Genomic DNA, 13,983 nt, shown 5'->3' on the forward strand with positions numbered 1-13,983 from the left:
TCCTCGCGACGCCACGGAGATGCCCAGAGACCCCTGTCCTCTCTCTCCATCGCTCGCAACCTCTCCCCTCCCCCTGCTCTCTCTCCCATGGCCGACCGAACAAGCCGGAGCGCACCGACGCCGTTCGCCGCGGCCACAACCACTCACTCACTCCCTCTCCACGACCCCGAGCTCCGCATCTTCGCCCTCCTCGTCCACGCCGAGCCAAACAACCGGGGGAGCACCGCATCGCCATCCCGGGCGTCTTCTTCAACCTCGGTGCCGGCGATCCCCGCCGCTTGATTCATCACCATCAGGCCGTCCCCAAGCCTGCTGAGACCGCCGTTCGACTCCATGTGAGCTCCGCCGTCGTTATCCACTCTTCCCCGCGTCGATTCCTTGCCATCGCGCCGTTCCCCGCCATGACCGAAGCTCACCGCCGCCTGGCTTTGTCGCCGCCGTGGCCTAAGCTCAAACCACCCGCACTCTTGCACCGCATCATGCTCGCGGTGCCTCCAGGAGGCCGCCTAGCCTCTGTACTCGCTCCCATGCTTGCTGCAGCCCCGCGCCCGCAACCAGCCGAGCTCCGGCCGCCGCCCAGCTCACTGCCGTCGCTGCCACCGGCCACCCCAGCTCGCCCCGCGTGCTACAGCAGATGCGCCTCACTCCTAGCGTTCCGTAGCTGCAAGCCGCGCATGAAACGATGCCCCATAGCGCGAGTCCGGCGAGCTCTCGCCGTCGGTTTGGTCATCGCTGGCGTAGATCCGGTGATGATGACGTGGCAGATTAGTTTAGGCTAATGATGCAGTTAGTTACCACCTAGTGAGACTGACAGCAGGGCCCCGCTACCTAATTAACCTTAGATTAAGTTTCTGCTTAGTATTAACTAACCCCAATGGCCCCACGCATCAGCATTGACCATGTTGACGTGGCCATTGACTGGGCCCACACGTCAGCGACCCTAAATAGCACTGAGACACTGACCAGTGGGTCCCACTGGTCAGGTTTGACCTGGACGGCTCCTGTTGACCTGCTGACGTCAGCATGACCTAATGCTGATGCAGTAATACATTTTCTGGATTTATTAATAATTCAAAAAATTCCAGAAATTAGTATAAGCTTCAAAAATTCATAGAAAATCAACCGTAGCTCCAAATGAAATATATTATATATGAAAAATGATCAGAAAAATTCAATCTATCCATCTGTACCATTCTCATGCATGTTTGAAAAACTTACATACACTATATATATGACAATTTGAATTAATGGCATTTAAGAAAGCACATATGGAGTTTGAATTGAACCTAGTGTTCAAACCAACTCCATTTAATTTATTGCTAGTTGCATTAGCTCAATCAACAGCATATTGCCATGTCATGATCATGCATCATATTGTTGCATCGCATTGATTGGATTCTTCCTTGTTTGCCGGTAATTGTCCCCTCTCAGTAGACGACGTTCCAACGATGAGATCGATGACACCGATGAAGAACTATACTATCTTCAGAAGTGCCAGGCAAGCAAAACCCCCTTGTTCATTCCGATACAATCCCACTCTCTCGCTCCTGCTCTCTTTTACTTTATTAGGACAACAACGATTCAACTATTACATGATGCGGTAGTTGAACCCCTTACCTTTGCATGACTTGTCATTGCCACACTAAATAGATGAAACCCACTAGCATGAGTAGGAGTTGTTTGAGCCCTGGTGTGCCTACTCATTCATGCTTGTTTGTCATGCCTGCTACTACTTAGAGTTGAGTCAGGTCTGATTCATCGGGAATGAATTGGAATGGTGATAAACATGTCCTACTATGTGTGTGAGCTAAGTGTGTGAACACGATTTGGTAAAGGTAGCGGTGAGAGGCCATGTAGGAGTACATGGTGGGTTGTCTCATTGCGGCCGTCCTCAGGAACTGAGTTCTATGTTTGTGATCCATGAACAGTTACTACCACACATTGGGTTCCGGTAACTCGACCCCTCTCGACTTATTAATCAACTCGATCTCTGTCCAGGAGTTGCAACTAGTTTCTGGTGTTTGTAGGTAGTGTTAGTAGTCTACCAAGTGGCACCCGGTACAGGTGGGCTTGGGACAGACTAGGCAAAGTGGCACGGTGTACCAAGTGGCACCCGGATGGTGGGCTTGGGAACCCTGCACACATCGTTTGGGGCCGTGAGCGACACCCCGGCCGGATCTCCTTGCGGATGGAACCTGAATAGGCGATAAACCTGGACTAGAGACTTGCTGGTTAGTCAGGTCGTGGCCGACTCCCTCTCCAGGCTTCCGCTTGAAGGTTGCCAAGATACACGATGTGTACATGGTGGTAAGTGGCGAGAGCGTGTGTGAAGAATTACACCCCTGCAGGGTTATCATTATCTATTCGAATAGCCGGATTCCTCGGATATGGAAACTTGGACCCCTTGCATAGTTCATAGACAAGTGAAAGTGGATACTCTAAAACTCGCAAGATAAGCGTGAGTGCTATGGATGGCGTTCTCGCAGGGAGACGGGAGCGGATCCATAGTGGTGTATTGGTATGGTGAATTTGTGGACTCGTGTGGGCCACCTCAAAAGAGTTACTCGCAGTCGTGGTATAGGATAGCCACCAAGTCAAAGCTGGCTTGCTGCAGTCAAACTCCACCACCCCTTTATTGATACCGATGCATATGTAGCTAGTTCTGATGTAAGTCTTGCTGGGTACATTTGTACTCACGTTTGCTTATTTTATGTTTTTGCAGAGAGACTTCAGTCTCGCTAGTAGTTTGGCGTGGACTTCGACGTTTAGCTTGTTACCTCAGCTACGATCTTGTACCCTTGGGAGGATCTTGTAGATAGTCAGGCTCCTCAGCCTTCTTCATTTTTAGTTGACTATACTCAGACAAGTTAAGCTTCCGCATGTGTTTTGGCTTGTATGCTCTGAATGTTGGGTCATGAGACCCATGTTTGTAATATCTCGCTCCCCGGAGCCTAATGAATAGATACTTGAGTCATAGAGTTATGTTGTGATGCCATGTTGTATTTAAACATATCGAGCATATTGTGTATGATTGAAATGCTTGGTATGTGTGGGATCCAACAACCTAGTTGTTTATCCTTGGTAGCCTCTCTTATGGGGAAATGTAGTCTTGTGCTTCCATGAGCCATAGTAGTCCGCTACAGCCCGGTTCACCGGAGTCCTGCTAGCCCAGCACTACTGCTCCAGAGCACTTGACTGGCCGGCATGTGATTCACTTCGTTCCTGTGTCTGTCCCTTCGGGGAAATGTCACGCGGTGACATCCGGAGTCCTGCCTAGCCCGCTACATCCCGGGTTCCCGGAGTCCTGTTAGCCCATTGCTACAGCCCGGATTCACACGCTGCTGACCGACATGCTCGATGTTGATTCATGTATGCATGTATCCATAAGTTAGTGCCACTTTGGGTTCACGACTAGTCATGTCGGCCCGGTTTCTCTGTCATATGGATGCTAGCGACACTATCATATACGTGAGCCAAAAGGCGCAAACGGTCCCGGGCCATGGTAAGGCGACACCTGTGGGAATACCGTGCGTGAGGCCGCAAAGTGAGATGAGGTGTTACAGGCTAGATCGGTGTGACTTAGAATCGGGTTCCTGATAACTCTGGTATCAGAGCCGGACTACCTGTAGGTTCGTTGAGCCAAACTGGTCGATGTCGAGTCTAGAAATGGTTTAGTTATATGTAGGGGAATTGATTGTGGGAGGGAACGTAAGGCTCTTTTTACTCCTTTACCTTATGCCCTCTGATCTGAGTCATTCTCTTCTCTTTCCATGTGGGTTAAGGACTAGGCTCTCTTCTTCTATCAAGTTCACGTGTTACTAATCCGTAGTAGCTTATAGGATTGTTGTTACCATCCTCAGTACAATTTCTACTACTTTTAGTATGTTGCAGTTGAATCAGAACCTTGATATGATGTTGTTGAGTGGTATTGCAAACTGTTGTGGATGTCTCAAATCTTTTTCTGAGCATTTACAGCCGTTATGCTGTTCGATTTCCCCTAGAAAATTCTAATGCCTTTGCATTATTCTGTGCTTTTAGATGGCCACCCGTTCATAGAACCAAGTGGTTCGTCTGACCCGGTGCCTCGATGTGCCCGGCCACACGGCCATGTTGGTTCGAGTGATGGTCCAGTCTGGCTATCGGTGGTATTCGGAATATACCATCGAGGAGCAGTTCAGAGACTTCAACCAGAGCCAGTACCTCTGTACCATCAAGATATACCCCACTTATCCTGGAGACACTGAGCCCCTTCACTGTTCCTATGGACTTGGGGTCACTATTGAGATGTCTGTGCAGGATGCAACCTATTCAATGATGACTATCATTCAAGCCAGGACTGCCTTGCTACAGAACACTGATTTCCGTTACATGCCAGCCTCACTTCATGTAGCACAGGGGTACTATCAGGCTTTGTACTATGACTCTTCACATGAGGAGTCACTACTCCGCACCACTGCCTAGATGCTCAAGGATAAGGACCGCGAAAATCGGGCCTTGCGTATGGAGCTTTTCCACACTCGTTCTGATCATTGGGCCACTTTGACTCGGTTTGCACCTGCGGTGCAAGCAGGATACATGGACATGAGGGACTTGTACCCTGTACGGTCTGGATTGCCAGATTGTATGGAGTGGCGCGATGTAGGAGGCATCACCCCTCCTCGTGGTCCCCGTTTGCCACCGCTTGTGGGACCGAGGCCACATCCGAGTCCCTATGGTCCGCAGGCTCCGCAGGACCGTCTGTTCCTAGATGATCATGTTCCACTTCCAGGTTTTGGTGGCGACTTCTATGAGGATTACCACGGAGCCGTTTAAGCTAGTAGTAGTTTCACTAGTATGGTAATAGTTGTATTCTCCACAGTCCTGCGTGACCTGTGGGATACAAATTGGTGTGTATCACGCTCCGGAGGTGTAGAAAAATAATGTATAGGAGCTTGGAATGCCTTCGATGAGATGTAATGTCTTCCACCGTAGTTGTACTCTAGCCTGGGCTTGTACTAAACTATGCACGGTGTGTATGACCAATGGTATATATATGGCAGTTTCTATATTACCATGCCGTGCAATGAACATCTTAGCATTCCATGTTATCCATTACATTCTGCACTTCCTTGCTAAGTTTGTGCCATCCTTATCTAAACCATTGTCTTGTTTTCTCCTAGGATGGTCAACACCCGCAGCAACCCTGCTGCCCCGGAGCAGGGGGAAGCCAGTACAGTTAGGGGTGAAAATCTGCCTCACCCTCCTTCTCTGGCCGAAGTGATGCTGGAGGCGGAAAGAAACAAGCATGAGACTAACCGCTTGCTGGAGCGGATTGAGCAGAACATTGCACGCCATCAGCGAAATGACTTGGTGTCAATCAATGACTTCATCAAGTTGTACCCACCAAAGTTCAATCATTCCGTCGAGCCCCTCGACGCGGATAACTGGCTCCGCAGCATCACACACAAGCTAAGTTCTCCTAACGTAGCCAAAGCTGATAAGGTTACCTATGCTGCCTATCACCTCGAAGGCCCTGCTAGCCTTTGGTGGGAAAACTTTGAAGCTATGCGCCCGGTCGGCCAAATCACTACTTGGGCTGAATTCAGTGAGGCTTTCTGTGAGCATCACATCCTGGAAGGTCTCATAGATCGCAAGAGGGAAGAGTTCTGCAATTTCACCCATGGAAGACTGACTGTGGATGCATATAGTCGTGAATTTGGGAATCTGGCACGATATGCTCCTGAAGAGGTATCCAGCAACGCTAAGAAGCAGGCAAGGTTCCGCAAGGGACTTAGCCCTGAGCTTCGCCGCAATCTTCGTCTGCACGAGTGCACCTCCTTTCAGAAGTTGGTCAATAAAGCCATTAGTGTTGAGACAGGCCAGTCTGACTATGACGCTTCACGCAAGCACTCTTGTGATTTTGGCTCTTCATCCGGCTCTGGATCTCAGAAGTGCCCGGTGTGGATTCCAAGCACGGCACTGCCACCTAGGTTCATTCCGAGGCCATCCTTTGAGGTGCCTCGCCCTAACCAGCAGTTTGCTCCGTCCAAGCCCTATGGTGGCCCCACTGCTAATGCTGCTCCATGCCCCAATGTCGTGACATGTTTCAAGTGTGGAGAGTCAGGTCACTATAGTCGAGAGTGTCCCCAGAACAACAACCCCAATCAGTCTGGAAAGTCCATTGGTCATGGTAAGCCAGCGGGAAAGACATTTTACGCCAAGCCAGTCACCACTGCACGTGGCCATATCTACTATGTCTCAGCTAAGGAGGCTCATGATGATCCTAACGTCGTCCTTGGTACGCTCCTTGTTAATTGCCATCCGACATCTGTTCTTTTCGATACTGGAGCATCTCATTCATTCATATCTGAGAACTATGCTCGATTGCATAACACGACATTCTGTGACATGCCCACTTCCATGGTAATTCAAACTCCGGGTTCCAAATGGCAAATTTCTAGAGTAAGCCATGGGAATGAAATTCTTGTCGATAGACTTGTCTTCGTTGCATCTTTAATAGCTCTCAAGTCCTCGGACATAAACATCATCTTGGGTATGGACTGGATGTCAGCTCATTATGCTAAGATTGATTGTGCCACTAGAACCGTTCAACTTACTCATCCATCGGGCAAGACAGTCAATGTCTTAACTCGAGTGGCCAAGCGCCAGCTTTACTCTCTAAATGCCAACCATCCTTCCAGACCTTGAAGATATTCCGGTAGTCCGAGACTTTCCGGATGTCTTTCTAGAAGAACTGCCAGGTGTTCCACCTGACAGGGATGTCGAGTTTGTGATAGACCTTGTTCCAGGAACCGTCCCAATTTCTAGGAGACCCTATAAGATGGCACCCTTAGAACTAGCTGAGATTAAGTACCATCTCGATGAGTCCTTGAAAAAGGGTTTCATCCGTCCTAGTTCCTCTCCTTGGGCTTGCCCCGTCCTCTTCGTCAAGAAGAAGGATGGAACAAATCGGATGGTTGTAGATTACCGACCTGTCAACTTGGTCACTATCAAGAACAAGTATCCGTTTCCCAGGATCAACGATATGTATGATCAGCTCGCTGGATCCTCAGTCTTTTCCAAGATGGATTTGAGGTTGGGCTACCATCAAATCAAAATCAGAAATGGGGACATTCCCAAAACGGCCTTCATTACTCGTTATGGCCAATACGAGTACACCATCATGTCCTTCGGTTTAACCAATGCCCCAGCCACTTTCTCTCGGTTAATGAACTCAGTCTTCATGGAGTATTTGGATAAATTCGTCGTGGTATACCTCGATGATATACTCATCTACTCCAAGAATGAAGAGGAACATGCCGAACATCTAAGGCTGGTATTGACGAAACTTCGAGAGCATTGCCTTTATGCCAAATTCTCCAAGTGTGAATTTTGGTTGCCATAAGTGACCTATCTAGGCCATGTAATCTCTGGTAAGGGTATTGCTGTCAACCCCGAGCGAGTTCAAGCCGTCCTTGATTGGACTCCACCTGAGACGGTCAAGCAAGTTCGGAGCTTCCTTGGCTTAGCGAGCTATTGCCGCCGCTTCGTCGAGAAATTCTCCAAGGTTACTAAACCTCTAACTGAACTCCTCAAGGAAGATAAAAAGTTCGAGTGGACCCCACAGTGCGAGTTCAGCTTTCAGGAACTGAAAAGACGCCTGACATCTGCTCCCATACTGGTACCACCAGATTTATCCAAGGACTTTATTATCTATTGCGACGCCTCGCGACAAGGACTAGGTTGCATACTCATGCAAGATCGTCAGGTAATTGCCTATGCTTCACGGCAATTACACCCACATGAGGAAAATTATCCCACACATGATCTAGAGCTTGCAGCTGTAGTCCATGCACTTAAAACTTGGCGACATTACCTCCTCGGTAATCGTTGTGAGGTCTTCACCGATCACCAAAGTTTGAAATATATCTTCACCCAACCGGATTTGAATCTCAGGCAAAGACGTTGGGTTAAGTTGATCTCGGATTATGACCTAGGAATAACTTATACCCTGGGCAAAGCCAATGTCATGGCTGATGCGCTAAGTCGTAAATCTTATTGTAACCACCTTATGTTACAACAGAGTCAACCACTTCTCCACGAGGAATTTCGTAAGCTTAATCTTCACATTGTTCCTTGAGGATTCCTATCCACCCTAGTGGCGAAACCTACCCTTACGGATCAGATCATCAAGGCACAGAAGGTAGATCCAGGAATCTCCCATATTAAGAGAAACATTAAGAAAGGAGTCGCGAATTGTTTCTCCGTTGATGATCAAGGTGTCGTATACTTTGGAAACCTCTTAGTGGTTCCCAAGGCACGAAACCTGAGGCAGCTGTTCCTTAAGGAAGCTCATGAATCCCCTCTCACCATTCATCCCGGTAGTACTAAGATGTATCAAGACCTACGCCAGAGGTTTTGGTGGACTAGGATGAAGAGAGAAATTGCTCAATATATTGCTAGTTGCGACGTCTGTCATCGTGTTAAAGCAGAGCATCAACGGCTTGCTGGCACCCTTCAACCTTTGGCTATTCCTGAGTGGAAATGGGATAAAATCAGTATGGATTTCATTACTGGGTTTCCCAGGACCAAGAGGGGGAATAATGCTATCTTCGTCATGATCGATCGTCTTTCCAAAGTAGCCCATTTCCTACCTGTTCGTGAGAGTATCACCGCTAGCCAGCTAGCTGACTTATACATTTCCCGAATAGTGTCTCTTCATGGTGTCCCATTGGAAATTAACTCAGACCGTGGGAATCTATTCACCTCTCGATTTTGGGAAAGTTTCCAAAATGCTATGGGAACTCGTCTCTCTTTTAGCACCGCCTTCCATCCTCAATCAAGTGATCAAGTAGAGCGAGTCAATCAAATTCTGGAAGATATGCTCTGAGCTTCTGTCATCTCATTCGGAATGGGTTGGGAGAAATGCCTTCCATTCGCGGAGTTTGCTTATAACAATAGTTATCAAGCTAGCTTGGGCAAAACTCCTTTCGAAGTTCTCTATGGATGAAAATGTTGAACGCCTCTTAACTGGTCAGAAACCGGGGAAAGACAACTCTTTGGCCCGGATATGATTCAGGAAGCAGAAGAGCAGGTTCGCGTTATTCGTGAGAAATTGAAAACAGCCCAATCTTGTCAAAAGAGCCAATATGATCGTAAACATAAGCTCATGACTTATGAAGTCGGCGAGAAGGCTTACCTTCAGGTTACTCCATTAAAGGGAACCCATCGTTTCGGTATCAAAGGCAAATTGGCTCCTCGTTACATTGGACCCTTTCGCATTCTTGCCAAACGAGGGGAAGTTGCCTACCAATTGGAACTACCTCCGCATCTTTCCAGAGTTCATGATGTCTTCCACGTTTCTCAACTCAGGCGTTGCTTCGCGGATCCTATCCGTGGAGTGGACCACGAAACGCTTGATCTACAAGATAACTTCTCATATCGGGAATATCTTGTTCGTATCCTTGATCAAGCCGAGCGTACCACTCGACGCCATAACATCAAGTTTCTCAAGGTTCAATGGTCACACCATTCCGAGAAAGAAGCCACTTGGGAATGGGAGGATCGTCTTCGACTAGAGTACCCCACCTTCTTCCCAACAGATCCTGAATCTCGGGACGCGATTCTTTTAAGTGGGGGTGAGTTGTCACATCCCTGCTTTTAGTCATGCATTAGGGTTGGATGAACTTGTGAATCATGTTTAAATTTATTTTAAACTTGAAATGGGGCCTAATCAACCCCAACACACCCCCTGAAAATGCTAATTTCCAACAATTGGAATTTCAATGAACCCAAAATGCCCTTCATAAAAGCCCACCATTTTTGGTTCTGGTTTAAACCTCTGCCAAAAATGGTCTTGCAAATTATGGAGCCATTCTGGATTTGTGAACAAGCCATAAGTATTTGAATTTGGGCATTTTAAATACTATAAATATTTTAAAGTGCTCAAATACTCTTGGAAGTATTTTTAGGCAGTTGAGAATATTTTCAAATGTGTCCCTGAATATTTCCAGGATTTTTAGAAATGGAATGGTATTTTAATCATTTCAATACAGAGAGCAGAGCAAATAAAAAAGAGAAAACAAAAAGGAACAGAGGACTTACCTGGAAGCCCACCTAGCAGGCCCACCTACTGCCCGGCCGACCTCCTGTGCTAGCGAGCTGCTTGCACTCGCCAGCACAGGCAAGCAGCTGCTCGACGGCGAGCACAGCATGCGTGCCATGCAGCTGCCCGCCGCCTCGCCGCTCCCCTCGTCAAGCTGTCGACCTGGGACACACCCCCACCTCTCTCCCAAGCTCCCAGACACACTCGCTCTCTCTCTGGTTCCCTCTATCGCCCTCCCCGACGTCGCCCGAGACGTCACCGTCGCCGCCGCTCGTCGCAGCCGCGTCCAAAGCCGTCCCCGAGCCCTCTCACCGTGTCCGGACGGTTCGCCATCATCGACTACGTCAACTAGCCAAGCCGCACGACGCTGGAGCCCCTGCAACGTCGCTGCCGCCGTCGTCTTCAACCTCGGGCCACCCGAGATCGCCGTCGCCGTTCCGACTGCACCGAGCCCTCCCTGAGCTCGCTGACTCTCCCTGCAGCTTCCCTGTGAGCTGCTGAACTTCCCCGTGCTTTTCGTTTCGCCCCTAGAACACCGTAGACGCTGCGCCACATGTGCCCGAACGCGTCGCCACCTGACCACATCGCCGGCCATGCTCCGGTGACCATTTGGTCACGGGCTTGTCCCCGTCACACTCCCCACGCGGCGTAGATGCTGTAGGTGCTTTCGCCACGCCGCCTAGGCCACTGCAGCCACACGCACGAGCTGTCCCGAGCTTCGGCCTCCGCCAAGCTCGTCGTCGGCGATGCTCCGGCCATGCCATCACCACGGCTGGATGCGGGCGAGCACCAGCTGCCCGTAGCTGCTCTCGGCACAGCAAATGGTGCCCTGTGGGCAAATCCTGCAGCACGCCGCCGCGTTTGGCCTCACCGACGACTAAACGCCGGCAGGCGCTGACCGCTAGCTGGCGAGGTTTGACCCTGTCGAGTCAGGTTGACTTCCCCCTCTCTCTCACTGACATGCGGGCCCCGCCCGATTAATTACTCTGTAGCGCTAGTTAACTAGGTTAGTTTAACTAGTATAGTCACTGACTAGTGGGCCCTGCCCAGTTAATTAGAGTAACTAAACGTAGTTAGTGCACAGAGTCACTGACCAGTGGGCCCCACTAGTCAGGTTTGACTGGCCCCTGGCGCCTTTGACTAGCTGACGTCACAGTGATGCAGTGCTGACGCAATTATTTAATTTCTGGATTTATTTTCCTATAGGAAATTCTAGAAAATAGCCTAAACTTCTAAAAATCATAGAAAATCAACCATAGCTCCAAATCAAACAAATTATATATGAAAAATGATCAGAAAAATTCAATCTATCCATCTGTAATGGTTTCATGCATGACAAAACACTTTAACCTTGCTGTTTAGGTGAAACAAGCGAATACACTTATTATGCATAAGAACTTCAACTTTCATTTGAATCTTTGATTCAAATGAACCCATTTCAACTTGTTTCACATTGCATTAGGCAAGACACATCATTTTGCCATGCCATAGCATGCATCATATTGTTGCATATTGCCATGTGTTGATTATGTTCTGTGTGTCCTTCATGGTAGGTTCTGCCTCCGAGGATATCTCCGAGTATCAAACTGAAGGGCAGTACCCTACTACTACTCAATCAGGCAAGCATCCCAATTGATCATATTGATACAATCCCATGTTCTCGCCTCTACTCTCATTTACTGCATTAAGACAACAATGTTTCAAACTGCTGTGTGCTGCGGTAGTTGAACCCTTATCTTCTGCATGACTTGTCATTGCCACAGTAGCTAGATGAAACCCACTAGCATGTGTAGGAGTTGATTGAGCCATGTATGTGTTTCCTACCTTGCTATGCCTGCTATGCTTAGAGTTGTGTCAGGTCTGGTTCATCTAGGTGATGGGCTAGAGTGAAATGATTATGTCGATAATGTGAGGAATGTGTTGAACATGATTTGGTAAAGGTATCGATGAGAGGCCATGTAGGAGTACATGGTGGGTTGTTTCATTGAGGCCATCCCTAAGAACTGAGATCTGCATGTGTGATTTAAGAATCAGCTACTACCATACGTTGGGCCCGAAACCAATGGACCCTCTCGGCTTCTTAATCACCCTAGTACTCTGTCCAGGAGTTGCAATTAGTTTCTGGTGTTTGTAGGTTATGTGTTGGTGGTCGTGCGAAGCGCTGACCCTAGGGGTGGGCTATGATGCGGTAGATACACCATGGCACGGTGTACCGAGTCACCCGTTTGGTGTCTCGGGAACCCTGTTCACATCGTTCGGGGCCGTATGTGGAAACCTCGGCCGGACTCCCTGCGGATGGAACCTGGATAGGCGATAAACCTGGACTAGAGACTTGAGTGTTTAGGTAGGCCGTGGCTGACACCCTCGTTGGGCTTCCGCTTGAAGGTTGCCGAGTACATGTCGTGTAAACGACTGTAAGTGGTGAGAGCGTGTATGAAGAAGTACACCCCTGCAGGGTTAACATCATCTATTCGAATAGCCGCGTCCTCGGTAAAGTACTACTTGGTTGCCTATACAGTTCATAGACAAGTTAATGGATACTACTAAAAGACTCAAGATAAGTGTGAGTACTGAGGATGGCCCTCTCGTAGGATGACGAGGGAGGATCCCCATTGGAGTATTGTGTTGGTGATTAGTGGACTCGTGTGCGAAAACTATTTTACTAGTGGTGTCTCGTAGGATAGCTTAGTCAAGAGTCAAAGCTGGCTTGCTACAATAACTCCACCACCTTCTTGAGAATGAGCATGTATAGTAGGTTCTGATGTAAGACTTGTTGAGTACCTTTGTACTCATGTTTTCTTAATTACTGTTTACAGACGACAACACAGCCCCCTCCAATGGGTTTTATGTAAACCTCGACGTCGATGAGTGACTTGCCACCCAGGTGGTGATCCTGGCCATGGAGGGCCCTATGTAGATTGACAGGCTTCGAGAAGCCTTCTTTCTTTCTAGTGTCTGTACTCAGACTATTTGCTTCGGCATGTGCTTGTATGCTTGTATGACTTGAGTGTCGGGTCATGTGACCCCTACCTGTATGAACATGTTATGTATGGCTCTCTGGAGCCTTTAAATAAAGTACTTGAGTTGTAGAGTTTTGTTGTGATGCCATGTTGTATTTGCACATATCGAGCATATTGTGTGTATGATTGAAATGCTTGGTATGTGTGGGATCCGACAATCTAGTTGTTTATCCTTGGCAGCCTTTCTTATGGGGAAATGTAGTCTAGTGCTCCTCGAGCCATAGTAGTCCGCTACAGCCCTGTTCCCCGGAGTCCCGCTAGCCCAGCACTACTGCTCAGGACACTTGACTGGCCGGCATGTGTTTCACTTCGTTCCTATGTCTGTCCCTTCGGGGAAATGTCACGCGGCGACTTCCGGAGTCCTTCCTAGCCTGCTACAGCCCAGGGTCCCCGGAGTCCTGTTAGCCCAGTGCTACAGCCCGGATTCACACACTGGTAACCGACATGCTCGATGTGATTCATGTATGCCTGTCTCCATAGGTTTGTGCCGCTTTGGGTTCACGACTAGCCATGTCGGCCCGGGTTCTCTGTCATAGGGATGCTAGCGACACTATCATATACATGAGCCAAAAGGCGCAAACGGTCCCGGGCCATGGTAAGGCGACACCCGTGGGGATATCGTGCGTGAGGCCGCAATGTGATATGAGGTGTTACCGGCTAGATCGATGTGACTTGGAATCGGGGTCCTGACACATCGTGCCAGTCCTTAATCATGAGGCGGCCGTGGGTGGGTTTGCGAGGGCGTACGACGTTCATGGTATCGAAGTACCGGACAGGCATATAATAATTTTAAAGTAACTCATGGGAGGAGATAAAGCTAGTCCAGATAGATGTAAGAATGATACATGCCGCAGGGACAGACCCATGCAGCCTGGGGAT

The 13,983-nt window shown here is 48.7% G+C and overlaps 1 pseudogene; it reads left to right on the forward strand.

The window, feature by feature from the left end:
* The first annotated feature begins 401 nt into the window (after positions 1-401).
* LOC147970566 (uncharacterized) lies at positions 402-10,136 on the forward strand (annotated as a pseudogene).
* Positions 10,137-13,983: the final 3,847 nt, after the last annotated feature.

The sequence above is a fragment of the Triticum urartu genome, chromosome 5A, assembly GCF_056163025.1.
Source record: "Triticum urartu cultivar PI428250 chromosome 5A, HENAU_Tu73, whole genome shotgun sequence".
Taxonomy (NCBI): domain Eukaryota; kingdom Viridiplantae; phylum Streptophyta; class Magnoliopsida; order Poales; family Poaceae; genus Triticum; species Triticum urartu.